This window comes from Rhincodon typus, chromosome 4 (assembly GCF_021869965.1).
Source record: "Rhincodon typus isolate 14 chromosome 4, sRhiTyp1.1, whole genome shotgun sequence".
Classification (NCBI taxonomy): domain Eukaryota; kingdom Metazoa; phylum Chordata; class Chondrichthyes; order Orectolobiformes; family Rhincodontidae; genus Rhincodon; species Rhincodon typus.
In genome coordinates this window covers 101,875,369-101,897,732 of record NC_063335.1, presented here as the reverse complement: position 1 = coordinate 101,897,732, position 22,364 = coordinate 101,875,369, and the positions used below count along the sequence as shown (strand labels likewise).

The window sequence follows — 22,364 nt, the reverse complement described above, 5'->3', positions numbered from 1 at the left end:
CCTGCTGTGTTCATCCAGCTCTGCACCTTGTTGTCTCGGATTCTCCAGCATCTGCAGGTCCTACTATCTCTCACACAGTAAAGGTGGCTATTTTGTTGAGCAATAGTACAACTGCCAGCTCATATGAATCATTTGGTAAAGAATTTGAGTATTGCAGAACTGCTGTTCTCCTTGAGTTTCAATATTCTTGTGATTCTGTCCTGATGAGCGGAAAAAAACTTTAATAGTATGTCTCTTTTGTCAGTGGTCTGCAATTTTTCCATTTTGAAGTGTAAATCCAATTCCCATTTGAAGGTTATTATTCAGTGTACTTCAGTTAGGCGATTGAATAGCCTGAGGCTGGTCATATTTATACAGTCAGAGTCATACAGCATGGAAACAGACTTCTAGCACTGTGATCTCCTCTATGTGTAGGGTAAATAGGCAGGTCCGAACGACAACCCAGCCTGACTGGGGATTCTGTGATTTATTGTGTGGAGTTTTAGATGAATTTGGGATATGCTACTCTAAGCTAATGATATGGTTAGATCCTGAGGCCTTTTTTAAAAAAACTATTAATTATTTAAAATATGCTAACGATACACATTACAACCTACACGAGGTCCAAGCTCTTGCTCCTCCTCTACAGTCTCAAGTGGCCATGGCATCATCAACCATCCAGCTTCGTATGCACATGCTCAGGAGTTAATCTTTTACACTACACTGCTCCAACATTATCTTGTTGGTGTTGATCTGATCCATACGGGCCATGCAGCTAACTGACCAACAGGTTCCTCTACAATGCATTCCGAGTCAGAGTTGATGCGGTAGCATTTTTTTTTCCCCATGTATGTTGAATCCTAGAGCTATGTTAGTGAAGGTTGAGGCTCCAACTTTCTTTCCATCATATGACTGACAAGAATCTTTCCCACTCTTACCATCATCCATTTTATGTGTTGGAAGTATTTAACAAGTTGAAGCACTTAATTACTCAAACTGGTCGAGTTCTTCCAAAAGTTCATCCTGAAGAATTATCCCAGCGAAAGAAGACAAGGAGAGATCCTAGAAGCAGTAATATTTAAGTGAAAGGAAGGACACAGGTTACCTCCAGGAACCATCATGAAATGTCACTGGACTCAAAACATTAAGTCAGTTTCTCTCTCTGCAAATGCTACCTGACCTGTTGAGTTTCTGCAGCGATATCTTTGTTTTAGATTTCCACCATCCGCAGCTTGTTGTTTTAAATTGTTAATCTGTTGACCTCATTTCCAGTAGAACAAAAACACTATAAAAATCACCAAATAGTTAACACCACTGACTCAGAGCATCCACTGTATAATCGGAACAATGTTTGAGCTTTCACATTTTCAGCTGATAACATTTCCCAAAAATGGAATGGAAGTTCTCAGATACACACTACCACCCCAAGAGCTTCACCATCTATCTTCTGCTTTGTGGCTCTCCAAGCGTGTACACCTGTTCTCTCACATCGCAGTGCTGTCTCCAAAAACTGAGTCACAACGTTAATAAGGGATGACAGCCTTTTCACCTGGATGACAGGCTATATTCAAGGATAAGCAGCTGCGATAACTGCATACTTAAGTACCAAAGTTCTTGCTTACTAAAAATAAAGCAGCAGCAAAAATGTTGGATGATGACATGCCATTGGCTAAAGCACATCCTCCTCTCCCCACCATTTTGAAATGTAAAACTCCTATATAAGCTGCATTTTCCTGGTTGTTTTTTGAACGCTTAACATATTTGCACAGACACATTGCGGCAGAAACCTTAACACTAATGAAGTTAGAAAGTTCAGCAGGTCTGGCAGCATCTACAGAGACAGAAAAACAGAGTTAACTTCGAGTCTGGTACGACTCTTCTTCAGAGCCACTCTCCCCAGTGCAGAGATCGAATCGGGCAGAGTTGCATTCACTGCAGTTTAAAAGAACAAGGTGGTGGTGGGGGGGTGGTGGTGGGGGGTGTGGGGAGAGGGTGGTTGTTCTGTTGTTCTCATAGAAGCCTACAAATTCTAACAGGACTGCACAGGTTAGATGTAGAAAGGGTGTTCCCAATGGCGGAGGAGTCCAGAACTAGGGCTCAAAGTTTAATCATAAGGGGTAAACCTTTTAGGACTGAGAGGAGGTGAAATTTCTTCACCCGCAGGTGGTGAACATGTGAAATTCGCTACGACAGAAAGTTTCCAACATCTACAGTATTTCACTTTTATCTGATGTTTAGGAAGGTGGCTGGCAATGTAGTCAATTAGCGAAAGTTCCAGGTGAATGAACCTAATAACTAAGATTTCCCCTTCAAACAGCTTAAGGAAGATTGCCTCCAGTATTGCTGAGAAAAGGTATGTTTTGGCAAAGCTTCTTGTCTCACCACTCATCAGGACATTTCACAAGAATACCTTGACATCAAGTTCCCAAACAAATAGCTTTTGCTTCAGCATCTACGTATCACATTTTACTTTCAATTTTGGGTCAGATAGGATGAGAGGTGTGTTTTATATCAGGAGAAATCAGCTAATAAATCAGACTACAAAGCACCCACATTGTGTGTGTGTTAAATAGCTTGTCAAATCAGATTTCAGTTTGTATTTCTTTTCAGAACTGTGTAATTCATCATAACAAATAAGGTAATATTTCTGGTAGCAGGAGTGCACATTACAACAACTTAATAAACAAAATAATTTATTCTAGTTAGGATCCTGTGTACAATGACACAGGTGATTCACTTTGTCAGGTGCTGAACACCCACAACAGAAGACAATGCTAAGTAGTTGGATTATGTCGTTCTTGCCGGAATAGCCATCTCTCACTCTATCACTTTGACAATGTTGTTACACTTCTCCTGGTGCAGGGGACTAGCATAGGGATTCTTCTCCTTAATATTGCAGGGCTGTGGATATCTACTCTTATGTTATTCGAGGCTACAGGCTTCCTAACCTGGAGTAAGGCTCTCTCACTCTCTTCAGCACTATAACACAGTTTCAACATCTATACAAGACAGGCTGCTAAAAGCAGCTCTCTCCTGTAGTATATAAGGTCTCTCTCTTTACATAATTCTACTCTGATCACTTTATCAGATCTCTCTGTTAATGTCAAAGTAACATTATCACTATTTGTATATTTCCTTCCACTATGTATCTGGTGCATGAACAGGCCATTTGGCCCCATTTGTCCATGCCAGTCAATTGAGGAGTGACCTTATAAAGGTTTATACAATCATGAGGGGCATGGGTGGAGTGAATAGCTAAGGTCTTTTCCTTGGGGTGGAGGAGTCCAAATCTAGGGGGCACAGGTTTCAGGAGAGAGGGGAAAGATTTAAAAAAGGACCTGAGGGGGAACTGTTTCATGCAGAGGATTGTGCATGTATGGGACAAGCTGCCAGAGGAAGTGGAGAAGGTGGGTCGAATTGCAACATTTAAAAGGCATCTGGATGGTATATGAATAGGAAGGGTTTAGAGAAATGTGGGTCAAATGCTGGCAAATAGGACTAGTCAGACTAGGATGTCTGGTCAGCACAGACAAAGGGTCTGTTTCCATGCTGTACGACCCTATTTGTTTTGAAGTGTAATCACCACTGTTATTGAAGACATATGTGGACAAACGGTGTTGATCAGCAGCTAAATAATGCACTCGAGAGAGAGCTGAAAGCTTGGAATTGAACCTTCCCCTCTCCAAGTCAGCTTGATTCTGTTATCATGTTAGCGTGCCACAAAGCACAATAACAACCACAAATTCAATCACCACAGATCTGGTCTGGTGATTTTGGAAACTAGGAAGCTAACTAAAATGACAAAGTGGTTCAGGGATCTTTGAGTTGATATTGCCAGAATCACCCTCTGCCTACAACGTAGTATTTTACATTTTTCTCCTTTCAGTTTTGTTTTTATTGTGCTACATCCTTTTCTTTAATTCAGAAAGTGTCACATAAGTGTTTTAGGCCCCTGCAGCAATCTTGCGATGATGTCACAGAGCTTACATAGTATTACGTGGATGAAGTTAGTTAGATGAGAACAGAATAGACGGCTTGTGAATGTTAAAGTGAAAAACATAGAAACAACTTGCTAAGAAGCATGTGGAGTAAAAAAAAAGTGATCGAATTCACAGGTCACAGAATATTATTTCAATATGTAACTTAGTCAGAAGTTAATACACCGACAATCACCATGTATAGTATTTAGTGATGTACAATAAATAGTTTTACTTTAAAGTCTATCTTGAACCCAAACTTGGTAATGGCATCAAACCACATAACATATGAATGGGTCTCAGGTACCACCTCTGCCAGTATCCTCTTCAGTTATGAGGAAGGGTCACCGGACCCGAAATGTTAACTGTGCTTTTCCTTCACAGATGCTGGCAGACCTGCTGAGCTTTTCCAGCAACTTCTGTTTTTGTTCCTTTTTTTCCCAAGATATGTCTTGGTGGGTTGGGAGGAACTTAAATTGTTTTTCCCTCCTTCCTTATGCGTTTTTTTTTTATTCTTTCATCAAATGTGGGGTCACAGAGGAAAGCAGCATTTATTGCCCATCCTTAATTGCCTTTTGACAGAATAGTTTTTTCCTCCATTTTATGGGGCATTACTGTAGGTCTAGCATCACAATCAGAGACAGGGATCACCTTCTTTAAAAAGCGTGGGTCTGCACCAACAAACCAATTATAGTTTCACGGTCACCATTACTAATTCTACCTTTACAATTCCAGATTTGTTAACGGAATTCAAATTCCACTAACTTTGAATCCAGGTCCCTTAGAGCATTAGCCTGGGCATCTGAATTATTAGACCAATGGCATTGCAACAACATCACCAAGTCCCCAGCACCTGAACTGATTTCTACATCTTCTGGTGACAGGCAGGACCCAGACTGTATACATGTCATTAGATACAACTTCATGAATAGTTCTGGCATAGATCTTGTCTGGGTTGTTTAAAATTAAAGCAAATGAACCCTTCAGCGATGGTGAAGGTTAGGTGCAAATCTTGGAGTCAATGGAACCACTTAACCACCTCTACCAGGTTGCACAGAAGGTACGGCCTGACTATTTGTCAATTTCTGCAATGAGCTACCTAACTAGTACACCCTTTCCCAAACTACTGCAGCCAATGAAGTGTTGGAGTGCAAATGAACAAAAAACCTAAAATGGTAGATGTAGTGTCAATGATGTAGTGAAAGCACTTTTCACTTTCAGAAACAACTCCAAAACTGGATTCAGCTTTGTAGAAAACATAAGGTGGAAACATTAGCAGAGAATTCTAAAGTCTGAAGCTTTAATATAAACATTAGAGAATGAGAAGGCACGAGTGTAACCTGGAGCACTCATCTCCTTTTCACTCAAGTATAAAATAACTGTCACACATCAGCACCCAACTCATGTAACTGTTGCCGCATTGAGCTCCAATCTACATGTTGATGCGTATTTGACTTAGGTGTCACTCTGTTATTATATAACTGACACCATTAATTTGATGGAGCAAGAAATGCCGAGAAATATATGCTGAAAATGGGTGCACTGTATCCTGCTAATTTGGAGGATATATTTGGGTTTTGAGTGGCATGGGTATTTATAAAGTGCCATAAATTTCTCAAAATTAGAAAATCAAATTAATTTTGGCTGTTAAACAATGTTTTTGGATACAATAAGTGACACATTTTCTTCAAACAACAATACCTGAAATAATGCATGGAGGATCAGACAATTAACGCAGGCAATTTGCTGAAACTAAACAAATACAATCTCACCACCTGGTTGGAACTGGCAAGACTCTACCACACAGGAATAATTTCCATAATGAGATTATATATACACACCTTCCTTATTTTCTTCACTGGATCAGTTTTGAAGACAGATTGTTCATAATTTAAATTCATTACAGACTATTAAAAATATGGAACGTGTGCTGTCATTTTAATTTATTTTGCCATTCTTCCACTGTTGTCAAAAATAGTAGCTGCTCTCAAGTCAGAAGTTCTTGTCCATTTGTGAACGAAAATCAGCTACAGTATTCATATGACTAGTTCAGTTTTTGGTCAATGGTGACCTGCAGGATGCTGATTGTTCAATAAAGTCTGCAAATAAAATCTAGTCTAACAGCAACAGTCAATTTTTGTAAAATCCCATCTGGGTCACTGATTTCCTGGAGGGAAAAGAAATCTGCCTCCTTATCTGATTTGGTCTACATGAAACTCCTGACCCTCAGGAAATGTGGTTGACCCTTAACTGCCCTCTGAAATGGCCCAGAGAACTAAACAGTTCAAGAGCAATTACTGATGAACTACAAATGCTGGTATTGACAGTGAAGATGAGCAGGGATTCTCAGTATGCTTGCCTATAATTATCACCAACTTCAGGAAAACAGATTTGCTGGTCCTTATCTCATTGTTGCTTGTCTAACTAGCTGTCGGCAAATTGGCTACAGCATTTCCTACAACAGTCTTTGGCTGTAAAGCAATTTGGGACATCCGAAAGTTGTGAAAACTGCAATGTTAATGCAACAAAAGAAACACGCCTCTGCCTAAGCAAAGATTTCTGATTGTTCCAATGTAACATTTTTTCCATTTCACACAAATTGTCTACCTGTGATTTTGGAGTGGGAATTACAGTAACTGACAAAAGTGTGTGTCAGTTTACACTGGGTTGGAACTTAAACAGATGGAACCTTCCAGCCAACAAACATGAGACATTCATCTAATTAGTGTGTATATGATCTGATAGACCCAGAGTAGCAGCCAAGCCTATTTTTCCAATTGTTACTATTTTGGAAACAAAGATAGACGGAAGAAAATAAAATAAAACTTGGGTACTTGGCTAGATGTAACTAAGACCAGAGAATTGATTTGATGCAAATAAATTCTACCAATAACATTAAATTTGTACACACAAAGCAGCAATATTCTTCAGAAAATTGGCCAGTATTGAGAGACTTACATCTGGTGAGTATTATCGTAACTGGACAGGAAAGATTTTTTATTCACTCATGGGATGTGGGTGTTTCAGGCTCGGCCAGCATTTAGGAGTCAACCACATTGCTGTGGGTCTGGAGTCACATGTAGGCCAGACCAGGTAAGGACTTCTTTCCCTAAAGGACAGTAGTGAACCAGAGATAGTAGGAACTGCAGATGCTGGAGAATCTGAGATAACAAGGTGTAGAGCTGGATGAACACAGCAGGCCAAGCAGCATCATAGGAGCAGGAAGGCTTGTAGAGATGGATGAACACAGCAGGCCAAGCAGCATCATAGGAGCAGGAAGGCTTGTAGAGATGGATGAACACAGCAGGCCAAGCAGCATCATAGGAGCAGGAAGTTTTTCTGACAATCAACAATGGCTTCATGATCATCAGTAGACTCTTAATTCCAGAAATATCTTGCAACTAAATGAAAAGATGAGAGAAAATGCACTTTATAATTACTTACTTATCCTTTGAGATGAGAGCATTGCGGACAGGGCCAGCATTTGTTACCCATCCAAACTGCCCTTGAAAGAAGTGTCTAGCAAGGCCATCTTAGAGTGTTTAATAGTCATTCACATTGCTGTGGATCTGGCATCTCATATAGGCCACACCAAATCATGATGGCAGATATCCACATGGATATGACTGACCATGTCGTGAGCACAAAACAAACTTTTATTGATTCGATTCAAATTCACCCAATTGCCAAGCTATAATTTGGACCTCTGGCTTACTAATCCAGCAACATGACCACTACATCGCTGTCCACATTAGAAAAGATCAGCAAAAATGCCTTTTCTGTTAGCATGTAGAACTTTAGGTGTTACCAAGCATATCATTGCAGTTTCACTTAGCAAAATACAGCTGCTCAATCTGGAGGGAAATATGGAAAATCAGCAGTTACTCATTGCTCAAAACCTTTCCTTCATACTGGTTAGCAATTTATGCGATTATGCTGTTATAGTCAGCTAACTACAGAACATTTTTTCTTTTCACTCGAACTTCATTCAGGATCTTGTTATTCTTGCTTCCACATGTGTGTTTCATAATCTCCATGCCTCAAATGCACATCAACACTATTTTTCTGGACAGTCTGAGCAGGATGCCCTATTTAAATTTCACAAAATTCTCTTGACTGTATTCTGATATGCTCTGTGAATCTTTGAAACCACCCTGATCGATTCTGACCCACAGCATCATGCATTGTTGTGTCAGATTTCTGCCAGCCATACCTGCCAAGAAAAAAGTAACAGCAGAGAGATGGTCTTGGACAGCAATTCTAAAGTAGGCAATAACCATATTATGCTACAACAATTTAATTTTGTCCTCACCGTCCACCCCTACTGCGTGATTATACATTCGCACTACAGAAAGAAATAAAAACGTATGCTTGTGAAATTCTACAATCTAACATCAAAACAACCCAAATGCATTTGTTTTCTTAATGACCTTGACAATATGTTAACATCAAATATTTTTGTAGAGATTTTTTCAAAACATTTTCTCCCAATTTTTTGAACCTCTCTGGGAAGGATTAACTCTCATTTCAAATGTTATTGCTGAAGCATCCTGATGGATCAAAGCGCTGACATTTCCTGACAATAAGCTGAGAGATAACGATCTTTCACTCTTTAATATTGCAGAATATACCAGTGTTAAGTGCTTTCTGTTCGAAAAGCAACTCTCACCCTGCCATCACACATTGCTCTTAATGGCATCTAAACAATGCAGTTTCTCATTCCCTTTTAGCAGAAAGTGACAAAGAATACATTCTGCAGAATTATTAACAAACTAAGGACAGCAACATATTGTGAATATATGAAGAAAAGGGACTACACAACAGGCATAAAAACAACCAATACCTGTCATTAGGTGTCATTTGGGGTGAATCACAAGTTAGAAAAACATCCCAGAAATAAACTGAATTAACTTCAAGAATTGTCATTCCTTGCCAAAATCCTGAAGGTGGCAAGCTGAAGAGAAAGGTGTTTCTGTGACTGGAGAGGTCAACCCAGAATGGTTTGTTGCTTCACTGGAGGTAGGGCAAGGAATGGCATTGTGGAGGAAGGTTGGCTAGACAGTGTGGCTCATATTGATACAAAAGACAGGTGGAAAGAATGATGAGGGAGGCAAAGTGTAGAAAGCTACAAAAGAAATAAGTAAGGAGGACCTCACAAATAGTGTAAGTGCTCCCTGTACCATGTGAGTAAGTATTTCAATAGAAAAATAGAAGAGATGAATACATGACCAGAGAAACAGAGAGAAAGAAAGAAAGAGAAAAACAGAGAGAGAGACAGAAAAACAGATAGAGAGAGAAACAGAGAGAGAAAAGGATTAGAAGTTTAGAAGCTATGATGTTGAGACTGTTATGGGGTCGTTGGGACCTTTACAGGCTCGTTGGTTTGCACCTGAACAGAAGTTGGAGTAATGTCCACATTGAACAAATGTCTGATGCAGGGTTTAATTTAACTTGAAAGTGATACAAGAACCAGGAAAGTAACAGTTGAAAAAGAGACACCAAAGCCAATTGACAAAATTTGTCATGGATAATTGGGAAAAACAGATATTACTAAAGCAGGAAACAGTAAGATATAAGCTGGAGTCAGAGCAAGATGGAATTAATAGGACTTAAATTAGGTTTGCTGTATATGCACAGGAATGCGTGGAGTATGGTAAATAAATCTGGCAAGCTGCAGACACAGATAACCATGTGGAAATATCTTGCTGCAATAACCACGTACAAAAGAAGTCAGGACTGGGATCAAAGCATGTCACTCGAGTAGATAATGTTCAGAAAAGACAGAGAGAAAGAAAGGAAGTAGGGAAGATAACAGAATAAATTGAAGAGAAAACTGCAATGCTGCAGAGAGAGAGGGTAAGGAATTAAGGATAGAATCTATCCCAATGAAAGGTCATCGACCTGAAACATCAATCATTTCTCTTCACAGATGTTGCCTGACCTGCTGAGCATTTCTGGCTGTGTTTTCTGCTTCAATGACACAATTTCATTAGAGCTTAGAAATAAGAGATGTATGTTATGTTGATGGGTATATTCTATCAGCCACTGATGAGTGGGACACAGAGGAAAAGATTTTCAAAGGAAATAATAGCGATGAAAGAAAAGCTAAAACTCATAGAATAAAAGAAATAACAGCTGCTTGGATATGAAATTGGTGGAGTTACAGGAAAGAGGCCTAGCACCTAATCATTGTTACTTCCGACTGAAAGAACATCAAGGGTGGACTTCTACAGGGGATGGTGTTAGGACTCCTGCTTTACATGGTCTACATTAAATACATAGCCAAAAACAAGTCAGAATCTGCCCTAAAAGTCTGAAATGCATCAGTCATCTCAGTCCAATGACGCGTCTGCAGGACTTCCTTAAGGTAGTGTCCTGGGACCAAACATCTTCACAGGTGTCATCACTTTCCTTTCATCACAGGGTTGGAGGTGAGGATGTTCACTGACGATTATACAATGTTCAGCACCATTAATGACTCTTCAGATGCTGAACCAGTCCTTTTCCATGTGCAGCAAGACCCGGACAACATGACGGCTTTGGCTCACAAATAGCAAGTAATGTTTGTACCACACAGGTGTCAGGCAATGATCATCTCCACTAAGAGAACATGTAACCATTACACCATGACATTCAATGGCGTTGCCGCCACTGAATACACTATGCTAGGGTTAAAGTTGACCAAAAATTGAACTTCACCAACTTTAAAAATATCAAACTCCAAGAGAAGTTCAAATGCAAGAAATTCTGTGGCAAGCAACTCATCTCCAGTCTCCCAGTGTTTGACCACCATATACAAAATAGAAGTCAGGAGTCTGACGGAGTATTTCTCACTTGCCTGGCAGTACCATTCCAACAACATTGAAGACACTCAACTCTATCCAGGGCAAAACAGCCCACCTAACACGGTCATAGTTCATTCTCCGTATAATGGATGAAATCTATACCATTTACAAGAAGCACTGCAATAATTCACTTCCAGGCTTCTTCCAAAAACATAACCTCGAGGCTACCCACTATTTGGAAATATATCGCCACTTCTTCAATAATCATTGGATCAACATCCTCAAACCCACAATGAGAAGGAAGTTTATCGACACCTCAAGATGTGGTGCCTCACCACCACTTTCTCATGGGTAATTATGAATAGGCAACAAATGCTGGCCCGGCCCACATCACACGAATCAACCAAAAAGCAAACACAGGAAAAAAAAAATCACAAGCATACTTAAGGAATTTCAGTCACTTGGAGAAATTGACGTTATTTTCCACAAAGAGATGAAAATGTGGTTTAATAGAGGTGTTCAAAATCAGGAGCATTTTTCTTTTATTCATTCATGGGATGAGGGCGACGCTGGGCAAGGCAGCATTTATTGCCCATCCCTAGTTGTCCAGAGGGCAGTTAAAAGTCAACCACATTGCTGTGGGTCTGGAGTCACATGTAGACCAGACCAGGTAAGGATGGCAGTTTCCTTCCCTAAAGGACATTAGTGAACCAGGTGGGTTTTTCCTAACAATCAACAATGGATTCATGGCCATCATTAGACTTTTAAATTCCAGATATTTATTGAATTCAAACTCCACCATCTGCCGTGGTGGGATTCAAACATGGGTCCCTGGAATGTTATCTGGGTCTCTGGATTAACAGTCCAGTTATAATACTACTAGGCCATTGCCTCCCACTGACAGCTGTTTGGATAGGGAGAAATTGTTCCCAATGGTGCAAGGTTTGAGAATGAGAGGACACCGACTAAGGTATTTGACATAAGAAGCAACAGTAGCATCTGCAACAACATTTTTACCTTGCAAGCTGATTCGGACACCTTTGTAATCTAGGTCACATCTCCCCAGTGAAATCAAAGGGGCAGATTGGAATTTGCATAAGCTGAACTGAAAATACATGGATGTAGAAAGTTATTGAGCATGTTGCGTGTGTGGTAAATAATGCAAGACACAAATCAAAAGCACCAGCCTCATTACAGGCATGTTCACATTGAAGTGGGTTGACAATAGGAAGAAAATTGGGAAGCATTGTGTGAAGATCTGGAATGTACTCCTGAGCCTGAGATGTGAGCCACATGAGGGAAAATTGGACAACTATCCACAAGGGAAAGGGTAAGGAACTAGTTGCATTGTTTCTAGAGAACACCAATGTATACTGCTTGGGCTGAATGTTCCTTCTGTTCTATAATTAGTAGCAACTCTCCAGATGTCCTGCTCTAAAGAGATTATCCTAACTTCATGCTTGCTGTAATTCAGTTTGTATGGACACTTAAAACAGCAGATCTTCAAATACACTTAGACTTTGAACTTGAGAGTGATGACTTGTCCTTTCAGAAGAACATCTGACGTACAAGACAGTACTATTTTACTGAGGGCAAGAACATCAATAAGTTCTTCATAAGGGAATGGCCAAGTTTCTTTTCTCTTCTACTAGCACATAATTCACATCAAGATGATGACAACATTTGATACTGAGCCAGGCAAGGAGATAATGCTGTTCTCCAAAGGCTTGAGCAGAAAATTGGTTTTAAGAGGCACTTAAATAAGCAGAGAGGGGTAGAGAAACAGAGATTTTAGGAACGGAATTTTCAGTGCTTTGGTCAAATAGCAGCTGAAGATATGGCTATCAGTGGTGGGGTAAAGAACATGAAGGATGCACAGCAGGTCAAAACAAGAAGAATGCCGTTTTGGAGCCAGAACACGCAATGTTGGGAAGGTGGGAAGGCAACGGCATGGAGGAATTTGAACTCAAGGATGAGATCTAAGAATTGAAGAGCTGTGGGACTGGGAATTGATGTGGGTCAGCAATCACACGCAGGAGAGGTGAACAGATGGGCCATGCTATAATACAGGAAGTGGAATTTTTGGTAACCCCATGTTTGCAGAGAGCAGAAGATGGTACAGTGACTGTGAAAGCAATCCAATCATCAAGTCTGCAGCTAGTAGATGATTGGGAGGCAGGAGTGATACCTTTGGACCTTTCTGAGGTGAAAGTAGTGTTTGCACTCCATGTGGGTTCCTTCAGCTCAAAATGGTCCAGTATGGATCAGAAGTTCCATCGTCCTGATCTAACTAAAGGAGTCTTGTTGAGTTAAATAAGGGGAGGTTCATTGCAATGCTGCAACCAATTACAGGTCACATGCATATGTACTACATTATTACAAAAAGACTGTTGGGAGTACATTATAAGATCATAAGATGAAGGAGCAAAAATAGACCATTTGGCTCATCAAGTCTATGCCACCATTCAAGGAGATCGTGGTTGATCTAATAACACTCAACTTCACTTTCCTGAGGTGTATAAGATGTAAGAGGCGATTGACAAAGCAGACATAGAAAGGACGTTTCCTCATGTGGTGCCAATTCGAAAACAAGCATAGTTTTAGGATAAGGGTTGGACGACTTAAAGAAAGCTGAGGAAAAGCTACTTCTCTCAAAGGGTGATGAATCTATGGAATTCACTATGCCAGAGTGTGGTGGATGCTGGGACGAGTAAATTTAAAGAGATAGACAGATGTTTCATGAGTGATGGGTTAAAGAGTTATGGAGAGCAGGCAAGAAATTGGAGTTGAGGCTGAGATGACATCAGCTATGGATGTATTGAAAGGCAGAGTATGCTCGAGACACTGAATTGCCTCCTCCTGCTTCCAGTTGTTATGTTCTTATTCTGGCTGCAGTTTAACTGGTGCCTTGTATAGCGTGAATAACATTCTTTCATTTCTGTTGTCCCAGGTCTATGTTTTACAAGCTCCTCTTTGTCAGAGTAAGATCCTTATGGCATTATCCCATTGAGTGGTGCTTCCTGCACTCTGTCAAGTATTAACCCTTTCAGACTCACGTACATTTGGGGAATGGAGTGGATATAGGAATTAAAAGACAGCTCTAGGGGAAAAAAAAATAACAAGAGTGTAGACTATCTGTTTTAGCACAAGACACTGGTCAGGAAGAGAGATGGAATTGATTGGTGTAGAGTTTCTAATGGTGGATGAGGACAATGTCTTCCTAAATTGTTTTACAGTCTGCAGTGGGACTTGAACCAAAAGCCTGCTGACTCCAATGACTGCTGCCAGCTGAACCAAACTGACAAAGATTAGAATAGATAAGTCTAATCAGATTTTTGGACAGGGACAGACACATTGGGACAAATGGTCTCATTCTCTAGTCTAATATTTCCATTATCTCATCCAATTGTATTTTGCTAGCCCAGACATATTTGTCTCATTGGATTAATGTGTTATTCAAGACAAACATATCTATTTCACCATGCTTTGACCAAAACTGGAAAAAAAACTGCTGTTATCTGAGCAAAGTATTGCATCTCAGTAATAAATTATGTTAACTTTACCTACTCCTCTGTCTGTAGATGCAAGCATTCTCTTACTGTGCCAAATCAAGTCTGCCTGAGGTATGGGTGTTGCCCTTTTTAAAAGTATCTTTGTGCTAATTCAGCTTCATTCATTTCACCTTTATTTCCTACAGTTTTTCAATTGCTTAAATATAGCTTATAATTTATGAATGCAATAATTCATTTGCTTCACGTCAGCCAATTGATTAACTGTTCCAAATCCTTTTGTAGATTTCCGCCACATCTTCATTCCTTACTACTGTCCTGATTTCTGTCTCGTCAGCAAATTTAACCAGCTCCTGGCAAAGTCTCCTGAATGTACAGCAGAATGATGGAGAGGGTGGAGTCAGTGACGGAGGGGGTGGGGGAGGTTAAGGGTGGCAATGCGCAAACCCTGATGCTTCACACTCGGATCTAAAATCGACATTCAAGCTGTGACTACTGGGCAGCATGGTGCCTCAGTGGTTAGCAATACTGCCCAACAGCACCAGGGACCTTGGTTCGATACCACCCTCTATGTGGAGGGTGACCGTCTATGTGGAGTTTGCACATTCTCTCCGTGTCTGTGTGGGTTTCCTGCAGGTGCTGGAGTTACCCCCCAACAGACTGAAGGTGTGCAGGTTAGGTGGATTTGCCATGCTAAATTGCCCAGAGCATCCAGGGAAATGCAGAGTTACAGGGTTTGGGTGGGTCTGGGTGGGCTGCCCTTTGGAGGGTTGGTGTGGACTCGATGGGCCAAATGAAATGACCTGCTTCCACAGCGTGTGGATGTTACGATTCCGTGAGGCGGTAAACAAAAACAGATCATATGTAAAGAGCAAATTTACAATTCATGTCAAAAGGTAAGTGTTGCCCTCTTGTTCCAATTAATAAGTCACCTTCTCTGTCATTCAGTGCTATATTTCTACAAATTAGAAGTCAATCACTTTCTCCAAAGTTTGGAATCATTGAATTTTACAACGCAAAACGAGTCCATTCTGCCCATCTGTGCTGGATCTCTATAAACGAACTCTCCACTAAATTAGATTTTTTTCCTCATTCCTTGTACTGGTTGTTTTCAGTTTACTGTTTCATTTGTCCCTGGTGGTGTTCATTAATATGTGGGATTCTACTTCCATCTCTCTTTCTGGTGCTCCCTCCATCTGCTTCCAATTCTTCATAATTTTTCTTCTACAACAACTTGTCTTTGTTTTTTCCCCCAACCTCCTGAGCAAAAAAGGTGAACACTTGTTAATAGCAACCATCAGGCACAGAGCCTTTTCCTGGTAATTTTGAACTCCCCAAGCTTTTGTCACACGAGTGGAATTTTAACCCTAATATTTTCATTACAATCTAAGAAATTCTTCTCTTCAACTGAAGCCCATCTCTACTAGAATCTAGTTTCTTTTCACAGCTTACTGTCCCACCATTAGTGTTGATATCTGCACACCCACGTCTACCATTCATTTTCAAGCTACACTGTTGAGTACACATTTCCTCATCCATTTTTTCTCAAAAAGGGATTACCTCACACTTCTGCACGTTAAATTGCTTTTGATATCTGCTTAGTGTACTAATCTCAGATTAATACAGAGCAGAAGAAGTACTTTGGCCCATCAAGCCTGTACTGTCAAAGCTACACTAGTCCCATTTTCCGGCACTAGGCTCAGAACCTTGAATGTTGTGACATATCGAGTACTCATCCAAGTACTTTCTAAAGCTTGTGAGGTTACTTACCTAAACTACCAACCCATTGCAGGCCCCAGCACCCTCTGGGCATGAAGCATCAGGTTTTGGACAGCACCATCCCCACATCTCCTTCTGTCACCACCAACTTGTCTATGTTCTTCAGAAATTTGCTTACTGTGTCATTCACGAATAACTACCCTTGCTGTTTCGGTGTTTCCTGAAATTTGCTCAGTGCAACTATGCCAGCAGTAGTGTGTTATGTCATCATTCACAAAAGTCATCGAGAAGATTCTTTGTGTAGGGTTGTAAGTTTTATATTATCATAATTGCTCAAGTTATTGATATACAGGCGTTCATCTGCCTGACTAAGGAAAGGTATCATCTCATCTTTCACTGCAGCTGGGTTAATAGATCCAATCCTTTAAAGTGACAACCTCAGCTCAGTCAGTGGCACTCGGACTTGAATTACAAGGTTGTGGGTTTGAGATCAATTCTAAAGGTATGAGAATCCAATCTAGGCTGGCACATCAGTGGACAAAGTGTTGCAGTTTCACAGATGTCATCTTTCAGATGAAATGTTAAGCAATGATCTGGTTTGTTCTCTCAGATAATTATAAAAGACCCTGCAATACTATTGGAGCAGAGATGTTTCCACCTTGCCCTCGCCAACATTATTAAACCATGACCTCATTGCTGGCTATGGGACTTTGCCACACACAAGTTAGTTACTCTATAATGCATAGCATGACCACTCTTTGTAAGCATCTAATTAACTGTAAAGTATTTTGGACTTGCTGAGGTCATGAAAGGTGCTATATCCTATTTACATTTTTTTGCCCTGTTTTAAATTTGCTCTTGGCAACCCTCCCACAATGATTGACAGTCAGCACCTCTTCAAGTTCATCTTGAATCTTTGTCACAGGTACTGTTTGGCCCAACAGATATGTTAACCTAAAAGCACCAAGATGTCATAGGCCATGATTTTTTTTGTCATTCTTTAGTTAAATTGTCCCATAAATGTTTTCATATTCCAATAACATAAGTTTAAGCCTTTGTCTTACTTAAAAGTACCAAAACATTGATTTATTTTCAGATAAAATAAACAATACTCCTTTAAAATGACAAAATTGATCAGCAAATATTTTTCCAGCGCAAGGATAAAAAGAAGAAATAAACAGACGAAATTTCAACCTGAGTCAGGGGCAGATTTGGAAGCAGGTGGTGTTCCAGAAAGTTCTGAGCCAGTTAGCATGCCAGTTAGCATGCCAATCTGTCACCAACAGTGAGTAGCCAATTTAAAAAGTGTCAAATTAGGCCATTTTTCCCACACATTGTGGATTATGTGGATGGTGAAAAGACCTCCAAATGTAGTTGGAAACTTCAGATTGGCATTTGCAGGTCTTAAGATGAAGATTTCATCTTTAAGTATCTCCAGGTTCCCTAACCCACACAGCTGAACGTATGAGCACAGGAACAAGATAATAAGGTCACAGCTGATTGGATTTTAAACTTAACTCGACATTGTTGCATATCCCCCATCACCTTTCTTCCAGTTGGTCATCAAGAGCCAGAACCCACCTCTCTGTGGCCCACCACCCAGAACCATGAGCATTCACATCGGACGTCCCTGCTGTAGAACACACCCACCATTCTCAATTTCACACTGCCCCTGGAGATGACTTGACAAATTGTTCACTTTCTCCAAAGAGTCCTCCAGGGTTCTGCATAAACTCCTTGTGGGTTCCTTAGCCACAGCAGTGGAATTGGAACCAAAGAACTAAACTTCAACCCATCGTGTGTCACATTTCATATGTGTGATTTTACTCATTACTGATCCTTTCCGTAATGTATATATACACAGGTAACTGCGGCAAAGACTATTGCATCTTGATAAGCTATTGAAGCAGAAGAAGTAGTGTAGGGAAAGCAAGGCAGTATGATTAGTTTGGAAAAACCATAAGATATAGGGGCACAATTGGCCACTTAGCCCACTGAGTCTCCTCCATAATTCAATGAGATTATTGCTGCTGTCTTAAAGTTTAACTCCATTGTCTAGCCTTTGGCCCATAACCATTGATTCCCTTACGGATTAGAAATCTGTTTTGGATTACTCCAGCAAGAAGCAAAGGCAAAAATAGGTCAGACTCCTTCTGTGATGTTGTCCTTTGTAGAAATTTAAGAAATGTCAGTTCTTCTGAGGAAAAAAAAAGCATAAAAGTTCAACTGGTCCAAGATCAAAGCAGCATTTCCAAACATTGTCAAATTAACCTTTCGCAAGTGAGGTAATGTAATTCACCAATTCTTAACAATCCAGAGTTAACTCTAAAACAGGAATTTTTCTGGGATAAAAAACAATAATAGTGCTTACGTACTGTTTGTATATACACAAGTGGGGAAACAGTAGAGTTACAGCCCTAGATATTGCCTGCCCTGTGAATAGGAAGGAACTGAGATTCACATAATCCCAGTCCCCTTGGAGAGCTCAACTTACAGGCTCGAGAGCAGTAAGCAAGAATACTAAGACATTTGATATCCCTCTTTTGTAAATGGTTGTGAAATTCTAACACATTGACCTTGACTTTAAATCACTGCGATAAAAATATTCTTACATCACTGCACAGACTAAAGTTGGTTTGTCAGGTGAGTCAATATAACATTGTCCATTTGCTGCCATCTATATAAATCATCTGTATAGGTTTCCAATAATTAACACACTTCCTGTTCTGAAGACAGTAACTGGGAGAGTCATAGAGTTATACAGCATGAAAACAGACCCTTCAGTCCAACTCATCCAAGCCAACCAGATATCCTAAACTAGTCTAGTCCCAGTTGCCAGCATTTGGACCATATCTCTCTAAACCCCTCCTATTCATGTACCAGTCCAGATACCTTTTAAGTGTTGTAATTGTACCTGCTTCCACCACCTTCTCTGGCAGCTTTTCCATTCCTGGGGATTTACCTACATTTATGTATTTTAAGACCTCCAGCACCTCCTGTTATGTAATGTAGACTCTGTTCAGGACATCAATGCTTGGATATGGTTCTTAAAGCACCAATTGCTGCCAGGTACCCCAGCCAATCAATCAATCTTCAGGTCTATGCCTCCCCCAATGCATGCTAGGACACTGATGTAGAGGACAAGCACAGATAAACATGTTTCTGTCCTCTCCCAGATCTACATTAAATAACTTGGGTCACTAAATAGTAAATTGGAGGGAGAAGTTTATTTGATTACCAATAAGTCAGTACTAACTATGACCCCGGAATCTTCTAGCAGAAGTCGGTGATAGCCCGTGCAACATCTAGGACAGCTGAGCCAATGACTTGAAAGATGCCCTATGCAGGAGAAAACATAATGAAATGTCATTGACTGGATTCATTGGGCTGGATTTTACATACCAACTAAATCTCCGAGTGACCACAACCCTCCACTACGCAGTGTAAAATTCATGGTGAGCTTGCTCCAAGTAGCGGGTTTGGTCTATACCTACTTGACTGCTGGGACTGCATCTAAAGATGAGAAGAGTGGAAAAGGTGCCCTGCAGACAGCATCATGAAGAGTGAGAGTGTGGACACGTGAGAGAGAGTGTTTGCGTGAGACGTGACTGGTACTGAGTTTAACCTGGGATTACCATGCCTCAGGTGAGAGATGGGGTTGAGAAGGTAGAACCTTCATAGTAACCTCAGCCAGTGCTATAAATGACCTTGTGCTGTTGGTGTCACTCTGCATCGCAAACCAGCCACCTATCCAACTGACCTAACCTCCGAATTACTACCATGGAATCTATCAGATCCAAATGAGAACATAGAGGGGATGCTGATTTAACCCCTCAACCAAAAACAGCACTTATGGCAGTGTCATTCTATCTCAGTACTGTACTGGATTGTTAGTCTTCATTTTTGAGCTCAAGTTTCTTTAGTGGGAGTCGCACTCACAACTTTAACTCAGGTGAGATGGCCAGCAAATAAGTCACGCCTGATATGTTGCAGTCAATTACTGTAAGAAATTTGATTATGTTTTCAGATGATACTAAGTCAAGGATATGTGGACAAAGGAGAGATAGAGAATGACAGTCCAGAATCAAGCCACAGAAGAATGTAGATTTAAAACTGCATTGGGACAGAGCATACCAAATGAAATCTAAAAGTGTGAACTGCTGCTTATAGAAAGAGGACAATGGAAAGGTTTAAAAATTTACACAATGGAAAAAAAGATGTGCGGTACCCTTAAAGAACAGTATCTAACTGGCGAAAAGGCTAAATGAGATAAGGATTATAGATTCAACATCCCCTGTTGATATAGGACAACAATGAAGTGAACAGAATGCTGAGCTATTTTGTGGAACCTATAAAAGGACAAATCTAAAGCAGATATGTTGGAATGATGGAGTGCCTCTGATGTAGGCATGACTTGATTGCTAACTTCTTTGCTGGTCACTGAAGTTCAAAGGAAATATCCAAGTGCAGAACATGATGAATAGAAGACTCAGGAAGATAACACAATCTATAATAGACTCCAAATTAAGAAAATACTTTCCAAAATACATACCTTGGCACCATATTAAGCAGAAAAGAACAAGAGGAGGCTGGAGTAGAATAATGGGCATCCATTTCAACACAAAGGATGCAGGATAGAAGTAAAGCATTTCTGACTCAGAATTGAAATCCTCTTAACTTTACAAAGCCTAACTTTGAAGGAAATGCACATGCAATACTAAATACTCTTCATCTCAAAGACACCAGAATTTTTGATAGAAATCTTATTTTGATTTAAATCCCTCCCACCCCATTCTAATGGAGCTCAGTACAAATTTGAGGAACAGATCTTAATCTGTCCATTAGGAACTCTGTCACACTTTGGCCTTAACTTTAGCAATATCAGATACGAATCATAGATTCCAAACAACCTTTGAGCGATAACTGCTGGTAACGTTAGACGGGTTTACCAGGGGTTCTGAGAGAGAATTTGCATCTTGAGCTGTCAACTCTGTTGTTGAGGATATATTTTCCTTCTGCTATAATTCTGGGCTACAGAAGCATGTCCATCTGGTTACCCTGGTTTAGCTCTTCTCATATTCTTTGGGTCTCACCAGAATCTCTCTCAACTCCTCCGCTATTACAGAATTATTAACCTTATCGAACATTCAGTTCCAAATGAGCAAAATTTCTAAGTTTATTGGAAATTTCCAAGTTTAATATTTGAAAACAAACGGCTCCAGTCTTCTCAATGATGTCCACTCTAAACTCCGTTCCCCAGTGTGATATGGGATATACAATTTATACATTGCCATCTTGCTGTGCTGGAGAGGCTTGAGGCTTCCAGTGATGCTGACAGGGTCACCCATGATGGTGAGGTCAGGTGGGGGGGAACAAGGCAATGCACAATCCAAACAAGTCCTCAACAGCGATTCAAGCAGAAAATAATGGGTTACAGCAACAAAGGAGATCCCCAGTCATTGAGGTTTCCTTGCCACTAAAACTGGATCAACCTTCTGTCAAGAATGGAGTCTTCTATGTCCATTCCCACATTAAGGATGCCCTATATAAGGTGTCTACCACACGCTCAAAAAAAAAGAGGACCAACAAGGAAGCATTTCAAATACACTCTTAAGGCTTAACTCAAAAAAAATGCAACACAGACATCAACGCCTGGGAGATTTTCACTCAAAAGAAATGAACGTGAAAGGACCTCCTGTGTGAGGGAGGCAATTCTTCGAGAGCATCCACCGGAAAGAGGAAGTACAAAGGGAATGGGAGAAAGGAGTGCTAGCAATCTCAAGGCCAAGATCTATTCCACCCCCTGGAAACAGGAACAAATGTATGGTGGATGCTGTGGTTCTAGGATCAGGATCATCAGTCACACAAGTACCCACAGGACCCATGACCAGTGACATGGTATTTCCGAGGTGATTCATACCCTTTAGCAAATGGTTGCTGATGAAGGTTGCTCTATATCATTTATTTTGGATTTTGAACAAGAGGCATATGGAATTCCCATGTATCTGAAGGCACTCAATGATTAATTCGGAAGTATTTCTGTAGCCATGGAGATTTCTTGTAAAATACAGCACACTGCTTTAGCTTTTCAGATTCTGAAATTTTGGGGTCAGGGAGACTTAGGGGAAAAACACAGTTTCAAAGAAACTTTTAAAGTTTATATTTGAAAAATATTTCACAAGTTTTACTTGAAGTGGAATGTAAAAACACAGTTACTCCTGAGAAAGGGAGGTAGTTTTGGATTTTATAAAATACATTTCCAGAGGTCCTCCTCAGTATGCTACATCTACCGTGTATCATGTCTCAAAATTAAACAAACTCAAAGCTAAAACATTATCTTAAAATATTTTATCTAATTTCAAGTTTGTGCATCAGCATCAGCTATGTGTTTCCAT

General features: G+C 40.3%; 1 protein-coding gene across 8 annotated transcripts in view; it reads right to left on the bottom strand.

The window, feature by feature from the left end:
- tsnare1 (T-SNARE Domain Containing 1) overlaps positions 1–22,364 on the bottom strand; it is a 716,417-nt gene that overhangs the window by 521,571 nt on the left and 172,482 nt on the right. The window lies entirely within an intron of this gene.